The sequence below is a fragment of the Magnolia sinica genome, chromosome 4, assembly GCF_029962835.1.
Source record: "Magnolia sinica isolate HGM2019 chromosome 4, MsV1, whole genome shotgun sequence".
NCBI classification, from domain to species: Eukaryota; Viridiplantae; Streptophyta; class Magnoliopsida; order Magnoliales; family Magnoliaceae; genus Magnolia; species Magnolia sinica.
Genome location: NC_080576.1, coordinates 91,669,894 through 91,680,834, shown reverse-complemented (window position 1 = coordinate 91,680,834; position 10,941 = coordinate 91,669,894).

The following is a 10,941-nucleotide window of genomic DNA, read 5'->3' as shown; positions in this document are numbered from 1 at the left end:
ACATGGATTGCACATACTTCCTTTCACTTCTTTCAGTGTAGATCCTGCACCAACCTCTCTTCGACACATGCACAAAGCATCTAATTAGGAGACCGTGTCAAAGGCACTGTGGGGCCCATCCTAATAACTATGCGCCATCCACTCCATACATTTGTTAACTAAGCTCATCTTAGGATTAGCTCAAAAACTAAATGGATTAAGAACTCGAGTGGGCCACAACAAGGGAAATGTGTGACGGATTACCTATTGTTCCCTTCTCTCTCTCTATGCGTAGCATGCACTTCCGTGTAATCCTCACCTTTCCTTACTCTTCTCTCTTTTTCTCAGACCAAATTGTCCAGAACACCTATTTTACATAGGTGCATAAAAACAACCAAGTTTTGTGAGGCCACCATGTTTTATATGTAAATCCACACCGTCCATCAAGTTTGAGTCATCATTTGAACCGTACACACAAAAGGCTAGCTCGATGAAGACTCTGACGGGCCACACCAGTGGGAACAATGTAAAACTGCTCCTAAAACCTCTCAAGTTCACACGGAGTGGCCTATTTGATATTTGTACTAGGCTAATTCTTATATTTTCACTCATCATGATGAGTTACATATGATTAACGGTTCGATGAAAGTAACACATCATGGTGGCCGCACACATAAAACTATAGTTGGCTACCCAACCTCATTATTCCCCGTGATGCGGCCCACCTGAGTTATGGATCTCACTATTTTCTTGCCCCGGTTCCTGGAATTGAGCATAGAACTTGATGGACAGAATAGTTATACATATATAGAATAATGGCCCCCACAAGTTTGGGTTTTTAACGCTGTGTAAAACAGGTGTTGTATAGGATTCTGGTCTCGCTTCTCTCTCTATGCCCTCAATGCAAGAGCCTTACCTCATAGTTGAGATAATTCCTAATGCAGGACCAATGTATGGAGCCAAATAATGAGTGAAATCAATCAGCCACAAATCTCAAGATTCTAAGAAGAATTTATACATAATTCAAGGCTACGTTGTCAAGCATCGTCCTACATGATCATTAAATATGAAAAATTAGGATCTAATGGATGTAAGGACATCGAAATAGCATGGGGTTTGGTCTAATTTAAGGAGAAAAACCTATTACTACCTAGGGTTTGCTAAATCAAGATAAGGGTAAGTATAGGGTTTGGGAAATTTAGGGAAGAATGAAATTAGGGCTTAATTGTTCTAATTGAATGAGAAAATTTTGGGGATTTGGGTTGTAATTAAAATGAATTAAGCTTTAGATGATCGAGGGTTAGGGAATTGAAGTGAATTAAGGGAATTAGGGTTTTAGGGTGAGGGTTTAGGTCTAGGATTAAGAGGGTATTGATGGGGAATCAAAAGGAAAACAAAAGGGGAAGAGGGTGGCCATATGGACTAGCCCACGGGGTCCACACATGTGGTCGTATGGTCACATGTGTGAGGCTTGGGCGTCTAGGATTTGGTCCATGGTGGAAGGGGTTGATGGGGAAGGTCAAGGGGAAAAGCAAATTTGGGGTTTTAGAAGGCTATTGGAGGTTTGAAATAAGAAAAAGATGAAATCTCAACAAAATACTTCAAATAGATAAAGAAAAATCAATTATTGATAGTTGGAAGCCTCGCAATCTCGTGGTTGAAGAAGGGCATCGCACTGATCTTCACTCCAAATTGCATGGAACAAGTCTTCACTTCACATGAAGAAGAAACAAAGAACCTTTGTTGTTTTTTTTAAGAGAAATTCCACTATCAAAAAAAAAAAAAAAAAAAAAAATCATCCGGTAGGGATATTTTTGGCCGACTATCCAAATAGACGCCAGGCAGTACACTCGTAGATGTGACAAGTGTCAGCGTGTCAGCAATTCGTGGCAATACCTCATCAGTCGCTTGAGCAACTAATGTAACAACCCGAATTTTCACGGCCAGAGTTTGTACTTGTGCCCGAGGAAACTAGGTGTTAATGATGTATAAATTGGATGCTTTGGAAAATCGTACCTTATTTTTTCATTGGGATCACCTCCAAATACATTCATGAAGGTAACATTCATAAGAATAAAATCAACTGTATTGATTGTATTTCATCAGAGTAAAAAGAATAATCAATTGGCCTCATAATGAGAGGTTTATTACAACATCAGAGTTCACAGCGGAAGTATAAAACTAAATAGTAAAATTGTCTTCTTAGTTTTTCAAGATAATCTTCTATAGGGAAGTAGTCCTCTAAGTCTTCAATCTGTACGTCACCTGCATCATCTGTACGGTTGGGAGAGGGTCAATGCCCTACTCATAGTGAAGATTATCTTTTAAGATTAACAGTAATTCAAGAGATTCATAAAAGTAAAGTAAAAGTACTGATACGTCTCGTATTCTACTATTACATGAGATATCAGTATGCGTAAACAGCCTACATGAGATGCATGCCTAGCATAGAGTGTGCGGTTCATCATATGTAGTGATCATCACAATGTGAAATATAATTCATAGGAAACTCGGCTCGACTCGCATCCCATAACTACAGATATTCGCCGGCATGGCTAACACTAACGTGAATTTATGTGAACATCTTAAGGCAACACAACATGCAGTTGGGGGATTTACGTAACACGATGTGTTCATGGAGTGACTATTTGCGACATCCAATCCTGAAAAGTTGACGTAACACGTATGCTAATTTACATACGTCGATTGTACATCACGCCAACCAACCCACGGAATTACGTGCCGACTAAGAGGGCCGCTACCCATAACGTATTACGCCCATGATAAGATAATTGATTCACTAGTTGTGATACCTCTTAACACACCACTTGCACTTATAAAGAATATAAACTGAATCATAAAGAATATAATCTGAATCATGAAGAGTATAATCTAAATCATGAAGAATATAAATTGAATCATGGAGGTTCTAGAATAATAAGACACATGCCCAAGCCTTAAAGATAGACAACACAAGGCCAATATAATAAGAGAAGAGTAACAATGGTCAACTCAGCAAAAGTGGCAATGGCTAACATAACAAGAGAAGAGTGACAATGGTCAACTCAACAAAAGAAGAGTGACAGAGCCAACTCAAAATAAAAAGATGAATGGCATAGCCAACTCTAATAAAGAGACGAGTGGCGGAGCCAACTCAAATATAGAAACGAGTGGCAGAGCCAACTCAATAAATTTGATAAGGCAGGGGTAAGGCTTGTATCCATAGCCTCACATAAATTCAGAGAAATTCACTTGTATTTGACATCATGTCATAATCCCAAAAGAGCCAATAGTTATAATGATATAAACTAAATCAATTGATAGAATAATTTCCAGAAAACATGTAAACATGAAAGACAGAATAATTCATATCGTAAAAGGCATGAAAGAGGTCAACTGAACTAATAGGAATGTAGGTAAAGAGTAGAATAAATAAATCAACTTAAAGTACTGTAAGCTTAAAGGATAAAACCCTCGTTGTGTTTGTAGCACCATAGGACCCAAAAATTGACTCGATCCCGGCCCTGACTCGGTCCAGCACTCGGCAAGTCAACTCAGCACTCTTCTTCCCTCTTTTCTTTTTCTTCTCTTTCCTTTCCTCCCTCTTTTCTTTCCTTTCCTTTCCTTTCCTTTCCCTTTTCTTCTTTCCTTCTTTCTTTCCTTTTCTTTTCTTTTCTTTCCTTTCTTTCTTTCTTTTCTTTTCTTTCTTTCTTCCTCCCCTGCTGGACGGCAGCAGGCCTGTCTGACGGAAACTGCTGTTACATATCTTCTCTCTCTCTGTCGTGTGTGCATACCAGAGGGAGGTTCCTGGAAATCCAGAACCTTCTACGTACGCAGGAAGGCGGTGTAGCTCCTTTCACAGCTCAATTCATGCGCAACAGGGACACGGATGCGTTGCTCGCAGTCAGCCGGTGTGTGGCCTGGGATCACGCTGCGTTTTGATGGGTTGGATCTGATCCAGTTGATGGGAAAATCTATTTGATGAGGGCCATCAGATGAACGGCTCTGATCGGCCTTTGGACTCCTAATGTAGATTCCACCAATCAGCGTTCTGCAAGCTTCATTCCAATGGTAGATTTGTCCCCGACCGTTCTTTGTTTGAAACCTCTCCTTCGGACGGTCTGAGATTGATGTCCGACGTACTTTGGCCACTGATCAGATGTTCCTGATCATCTAGATCAGCGCCCAACACATAACATCCACCCATCAGATGGGCTCTGTTTTAATGGTGATTCTGGCTGGGGTCGTTCTTCACCTGATCGGTCCCTTTGGATGGCAGGACGGTCCGGATCTCTCTTTTGATCACGATGGTGGGCCATCAATCGTCCCAGCGGACGATCGTCCGCACGGACGCAAGAGAGAGGAGAGAGAGTCTCTCTCGGACTCGAATTCTTCGGGTCCACAGGTTTTGACCGGGAGCTCCGGTCCCGTGCACCTCGAGTGCATGCACAGGACGTGCGCATGCATCACAGGTGGGGTCCATCGGTCTGCCTTTTGTGAAATATACACCGTCCATTCATCTTTCCATCTGATATAAAGGGTTGAGTCCAAATTTGAAGTATATCTATAGATCGGGTGGGCCCCAAATCAAGGGTTAACGTATGATCTATCTATTGGACTGTTCTTACAATGATCCAGGAGTTGAAATCCAACGTGTATGGCTAACTTGTGATACCAAGGCTTGGCGTAATGTTTTACATCAAACGAATTGTGGAAACTATGTGATTTCGAGTCATGGGTCTATATTAATGGCAATTTTGTAATTATTATTGATCTATGAGTTTTGGGAAATCCAAAGGCTTCACAAGGTTCTAGGCACGTTTCTAAGAAATTCTTATGAAAGGATGTATATCTAAATCATTACGGATAGGAAGTTATTCGTCGTGTCATCCATGGGGACATACCTACTTCAAATCACGTGATGGATGGTCTTGTCTTGAAATCAACGGTCAGATGGTTGGGTTTATTGAATGGATGTAATTCCCAATAGTGAGATTTGTGTCAGGGCGAGGATGTGAGGATAGGCTAGTTGGATTGGTATCGTACACATGTACACGTAAGTTAATTTCTAGGTAACGCTCGAGAACTTCAATACTCGGGTATTGAAAAGTTTGAGGCGTTACAACTAATTTCCATGACCTGGTCATGGCCTTTCGCCCAGTGGGGGATCGACATCATCGGCCCTTTTACGGACTAGAAAAGGATAGACCAAGTTTGTGGTTGTCGCTGTCGACTACTTCACTAAATGGGTCGAGGCCGAGCCCCCTGGCTAAGATCATCGAGCAGAAAACTACCAAGTTCATCTAGAAGAACATCATATGTCGTTACGAGATCCCCCACATGATCGTCTCGGACAACAGAAAGCATTTTGACTATGACTGATTCCGAAGTATGTGTGAGAACCTTGAAATTCGGAACATCTACTCATTGCCTCGGCACCCCCAGGCTAATGGGCAGGTCGAAGTGGTCAACAAAATCGTAAAGAACCATCTTTGAACCAAGCTCGAGAAGGCTAAAGGGGCGTGGGCAAAAGAACTTCCCCATGTCCTCTGGGCACATCAGACCACTGCCCGAATGGCCATAATAGGAGAAACCCCCTTCTCCTTAGCCTTCGGGGCTGAGGTCGTCGTCTTAGTCGAGATCGGACTCCCGACTGCTCAGACCTACTCCTACAGAGAAATTCAGAATGCTGAGTAGATGGCACTGGATCTCGATATGTTCAAAGAAAAAAGGGAGATGGCCCGGCTCAAGGTTACAGCCCGACAACAGCAGGTCGCCCGATTTTAAAATTCTCGTGTAAAAGAGAGAAGGTTTCGAGTAAGAGATCTCGTCCTCCGCAGGACCTTCCAGAACACCAAGGAACTCGGTTCGAGAACCCTCAGACCGAACTGGGAAGGACCCTACAAGGTGACGAGTATAACCCAACCTAAAACCTATCTACTCGAGAATATGGAAGGACAATCTATGCCACATCCATGGAATGTAAAGAACCTGAAGATCTACTACCTATGAAAGCCAAGCAGGCCTAAAGCCAAAATCCACAGTTCTGTTACCAAAAATCTACAATAATCGACCAAGTCGGAACCCACGTGTTTTCCTCATAATTGGCAATAAAAATCCCGAAGTCGGGATGTTTTGCTTTCCATTCGTCGTCTATTGCTTGACCTACATGGCCTACTAAGGACTTCCCTTTGTGCAAGGGAGGAACAGTCCTCACCAATCACCTGACCCTTAAAGAAGAGGTCGGGCCACTAGCTTAATAACGTCATTAAGACTACACGATCTACAAGGAGGGCTCGTGCTTAAGCCCTGACACGATTTAAAAGATCGACCCGCTAACTGAAGAAAAACTGATTTGACAAGTCTACTTAAAGAATTATAGCACAACAACCATCGTAGCAAAAGGTTGTTTCATTCATAGAAAGGAAAGGGTACATATGAAAAAGAAGAACTTTTACAGAGGGAGAAAACATATCAGGGCTTCTTCGAGGTCAGTTGCCCGGCTTCCGTTGGAGTCGGCTCTTTAGTAGGGTTGTTCTCGAAAGGAGTCAGGTCAAGCTTGGGATATGACTCTTTGATTCCTCGAGGCACTTTTCATACCCGAGGCTGAAAAGTGCATCCCTGTCTTCAAACTCCTTGGAGGCCTTGAACTCCTTCATAGCTGCCACATGAACCACCGGAATAGATGCCTAGGCTTCCTTCATCTTTGCATTGAACGAATGCTTCAACTCGCCTAGATCAAACTTCCACCGGGCACCCTTATCTAGAGCTTCTCTAAGAAGCGATTTTGTCGCTTCCAGCTCAGTTGTCACCCCCTCCACCTAGGCCATCAGAGCAACGTTCTTGGAGCGAAGCTGCTCAGATTTGATGCCCTTATGCAACAGAGTTGCCTTCGCCTCCTTGCACTCCGTCTTGCCGTGAAATTTCTTACGATGAACATTGAGAAGAGAGGGGGCGAACTAAAAATAAATCTACATTAGAAGGAACGAAAAATCACCAAGTAACAAAAGATGACCAATACGAAAGAGACGATCTACCCTATAGAACCATTCCACCAACTGACCCACAACCCCGTCCGGGGACATGTCCATCACATTGGTGAACTCGGCATCCGGGACGTGCCGATCTTTCTAGGGTAGGAGGCCCTCTGTCGAGGCACAGGCCGACTTGAGAGGTCCTCGAGCCTCACCACCCTGGCCAATGTCCTAATTGTCCACTTGGGGGAAGAGGGAGAGAGCTTCACCACTAGGAGCCCCCCAAACCTCGAAAGGTTGGGCCTCAACAGCATAGGTCACCCTCGTAGTGACCTCAACCATTTTTGAGTTTATTGGTGAACCCGAAGGGGCAGTTGTAGAAACAGTGGTGGGGATGACGTCAACAACCTCCTGACCAGCGGAGGACGATGAAGCAGTAGTCCCCTTCTTCTTTTGGGCCGACTTTTGCTTCTTTTGGGCCACCTCGACCATAGAAGGAGCCTTGCGTTTTGAGCTTCTTTGCTCGGGCATTTCTATATGAAAGAAAGTAGTAGTAGTAAATGCATGAGGGTGAAGGGAATTTTCGACTCTCCTAAAGATGCACCTGTCAAGAATAAAGCGAGACCTAATTTGAGCAGTAGCTTGAGTGTGATTAGGTGCCTCCAATATTTCAAGTCAACGTCTATTGACCTTGCTTCAACAATCCAAGCACACTCCTCCTCGCTGACTTCAAAGGGATACATAGGAAAAACTGCCAAAGACGACCAATCAAAGATGGAGAAAACAAAATAAATCAAGGGAAAATAATTTCGGATTTACCGACCTAGTTTAGAGAAGGATGTCCAGACCTAGGAGCGCAGTCTGACAGTTCCTGGAGCCTGCCAATCCCCCGACGCCCAGAACCACTTGCTCTTCCAATTTTTGTTCGAGGTCGGGGTATCTGTGATCATGGCTTTGCCAGAACTTAGCTAAGTAGCAAAGTAGTACCAATCCTTGTGAAACAGATTGGATTTCACCTGGTACAGGTGGAGAAACTCATTCATGGTCAGCTCGGGTTGGTCAAGCTCGAACTAGAGAATGAATGACCCCACCAACGCCCTCCAGGCATTAGGGATCAACTGCCAAGGAGCTAACCTCAGATATGCGAGAACGTTCCTCACTATGCTTTGCAAAGGAAGTCTCAACCCACATTGGAGGGCGACCTAGTAGATGGCCACCTCGCCATCCTGTGACTTATTTGGAAGCTCGCCTAGTGTGGGAGCTCTAGGGCTGTACATTGAGCCGAGTCGAGTCGAGGTGGGCCAAGCTCGGCTTGACTCGTCCATGCTATACTCGAGTTCGAGCTCGCCCTTGAGCTCAACATTGAAGCTTGGCTTGTTTGCCAAAGCTTTCGAGTCAAGTTCGAGTCGAGCTAGTGGTTCGAGTCAAGTCGAGTTTATCTCGAGTCAAGTCAAGTTTACCTCAGTAGGGTAAGGGAAAGAAAAAGAGGGAATGGGGATGGGTAGGATCGGATAGGGTTTTTTAGTAAAAACTTTTAAGTTTTAACTTCTTTTTTTAAACGTAAATATATATATATATATATATATATATATATATATATATATATATTATATTTAATATTAATATAATATATATAATATATATTATTAAAATATATTACTCGAGCCGAGTCGAGCTCCAGCTCGAGCTTCGAGTCGAGTCGAGTTGAAATACACCATGGTTGAACTTGGCTTGAACTCAACTCGAGCGTTAGGAAACAAGCTTGACTCGCCTTGAGTCGGCCTTTCAAGTCGAGTCAATCCGAGCTGAGTCGAGCCAAGTTGAGCAAGCTTTTCGAGCTAGCTTGACTCGTGTACAGCCCTAGGGAGCTCGGAGTATCACGGAGTCTGGAATGTGATACCCCGACCTGATCCGCACCAGGTTGGCTTCCGTCTACGTGGACCCTATTGGTCCTTTCTCCTCTGCCTCTGACGAAGACTCACTAGTTTCCTCTATCGCCAGGGCAGCCCCCTCCACGTCCTCTGGTTGTTCAGCTGAAGACCTTTCCACCATCCACGACTCATGAGACGCCCAGAAGTCCATGTCGCTCATCATCATGAACGGTGAAGGTGTATTTAGCATAGGGCGAAGATCATCTGCCCCACCGCCACATCGGAATGCCCCCTCCCGTTGATCAGACACTTGATTTTGGGGGTTAGAAAGCTGCCGGAAGCCAGAAACCCAAGGAAAAAGAAAAAGACGAAGGGAGGGGGGTAGAAGAGCAGAAGTGTGGCTCACGGGGGAAGAATGCCTGAGAAGACGTCGAAAATCAAACCAAAATCACTCAAGGAATGGAGTATGGAGCTATCGGTAGAAGGATGGCAAGGCAAATAGCCTTGGGCGATGCTAAGGCACCCCCTCTTATAGCAGTCCTACTCGTGTGAGCTTTCAATGCCCGTATTTAATCCGCAGCGAAAACAGCTCCTTGACACCCCTGCCTGGACACATGAAGCACTGTCGTTCACTCCGTAACCAAGGACAGGTCACGCGTCATCGCCCCATACACCGAGCGTCGAACAGGCACTTTAACAAAACCAAGATAACTCAGTTCGTATACAGCTCTAGTTGAAGACATCTGATGGCTCAATTTGCTAATCAAGTGCCCAATCTAGGAGAATCCATTAAATCAGTAAATCCATAATTGTCGCATGGTGAGATCTAAGCCTCACCTTAAAAAAGGCAGGCCCCACCAAAGAGATCATTTATACAAAAATCACATTGATCTACTCATCAGGTAGGCCACACCGTTGGAATCAATGGGCAGCTGCTGGTTTGACTCAACATGATTTTCCATCAAGGGTCCTATTAAAATTGTGGGGCCCATCATTTTCAGGGTACTGATTTCAAGTGAGTACGATTTGCCTATAGGAAAAAAGAAGAAGCCAATCCATGAATCTGGAAGTTTTGGTATCTAAATGAAATAGTTGGCTTTATTTTTACACTTTAATAGAGGGTTCATAAAAATTGACAGGCCAAAGCATATATAATATAGCGCCCCCCCACCCCCCGCCAAATAAAAAAAAAACGCTTCAATCATGTGTCTGCAGCATCCATTACGTGGAGTGATCTTTGGTATCATCTATTACGTGGACTTTAACTTTGATTGCACGTCCTACCAACCATGACATGAGTGTCAACCAAGATATATGGTCCAGATTGATCTAACCATTTCCACCATGGTCAACCAAGTCATGGATTTGTCTTTTCTTACTACCTGTCGAATGGTTGAAATCATCCAATCAAAGTGATTTTTTTTTATTGAGTCATGAGCAATTAAAGGCAGGCTAACATGTCAAATCTCATGTAAAATTCACATGGATGGATTGTAGGGAACAAATCTCATGTAAAGATCTATGCAGCTCCAGTATGGGGTGAATTGGTGATCGGGACCATTGATCTGGTGAACCACCACATGGATGGATTGTAGGGAACAAATCACAGTTCTTGGGCTGTTTAGCCATCTGATCACTTCCCAGCAAAACGAATGGTTAGATGGTCAGAGTTGTTCAATTACAGCAACTTTAGGCCCATCTATTGCCACTCCACATGATTGGTCCTACCACATCAATCACCAGCAGCCACTTTCTTATCAACGGAGGCAGATCACTATGCTCATACAGGCATAGGAAGCGAAGGTGATTCACACCAAGGCACTTCACGCGTGCCTGTTCCATGGCCCCCCATTTGCATGGGAAAGCAGATTGCGTGCTAAGTAAACTATATGGGGGCCACCATGGACGTATGTCTTATCTAGCCTTCGATCCGTTTTTCCAGATCATTTTAGGGCATGAGTCCAAACTTGAAGCTCATCCAAAGCTCAAGTGGGCCACACCATAGGAAACACCATAGGAAACAGTGGGGATAATGATCTCCACCGTTGAAACTTTCCTAGGGCCCACAGGGATATTTATTTGTCATCCAACCTGTTCATAAGGTCACACAGACATGG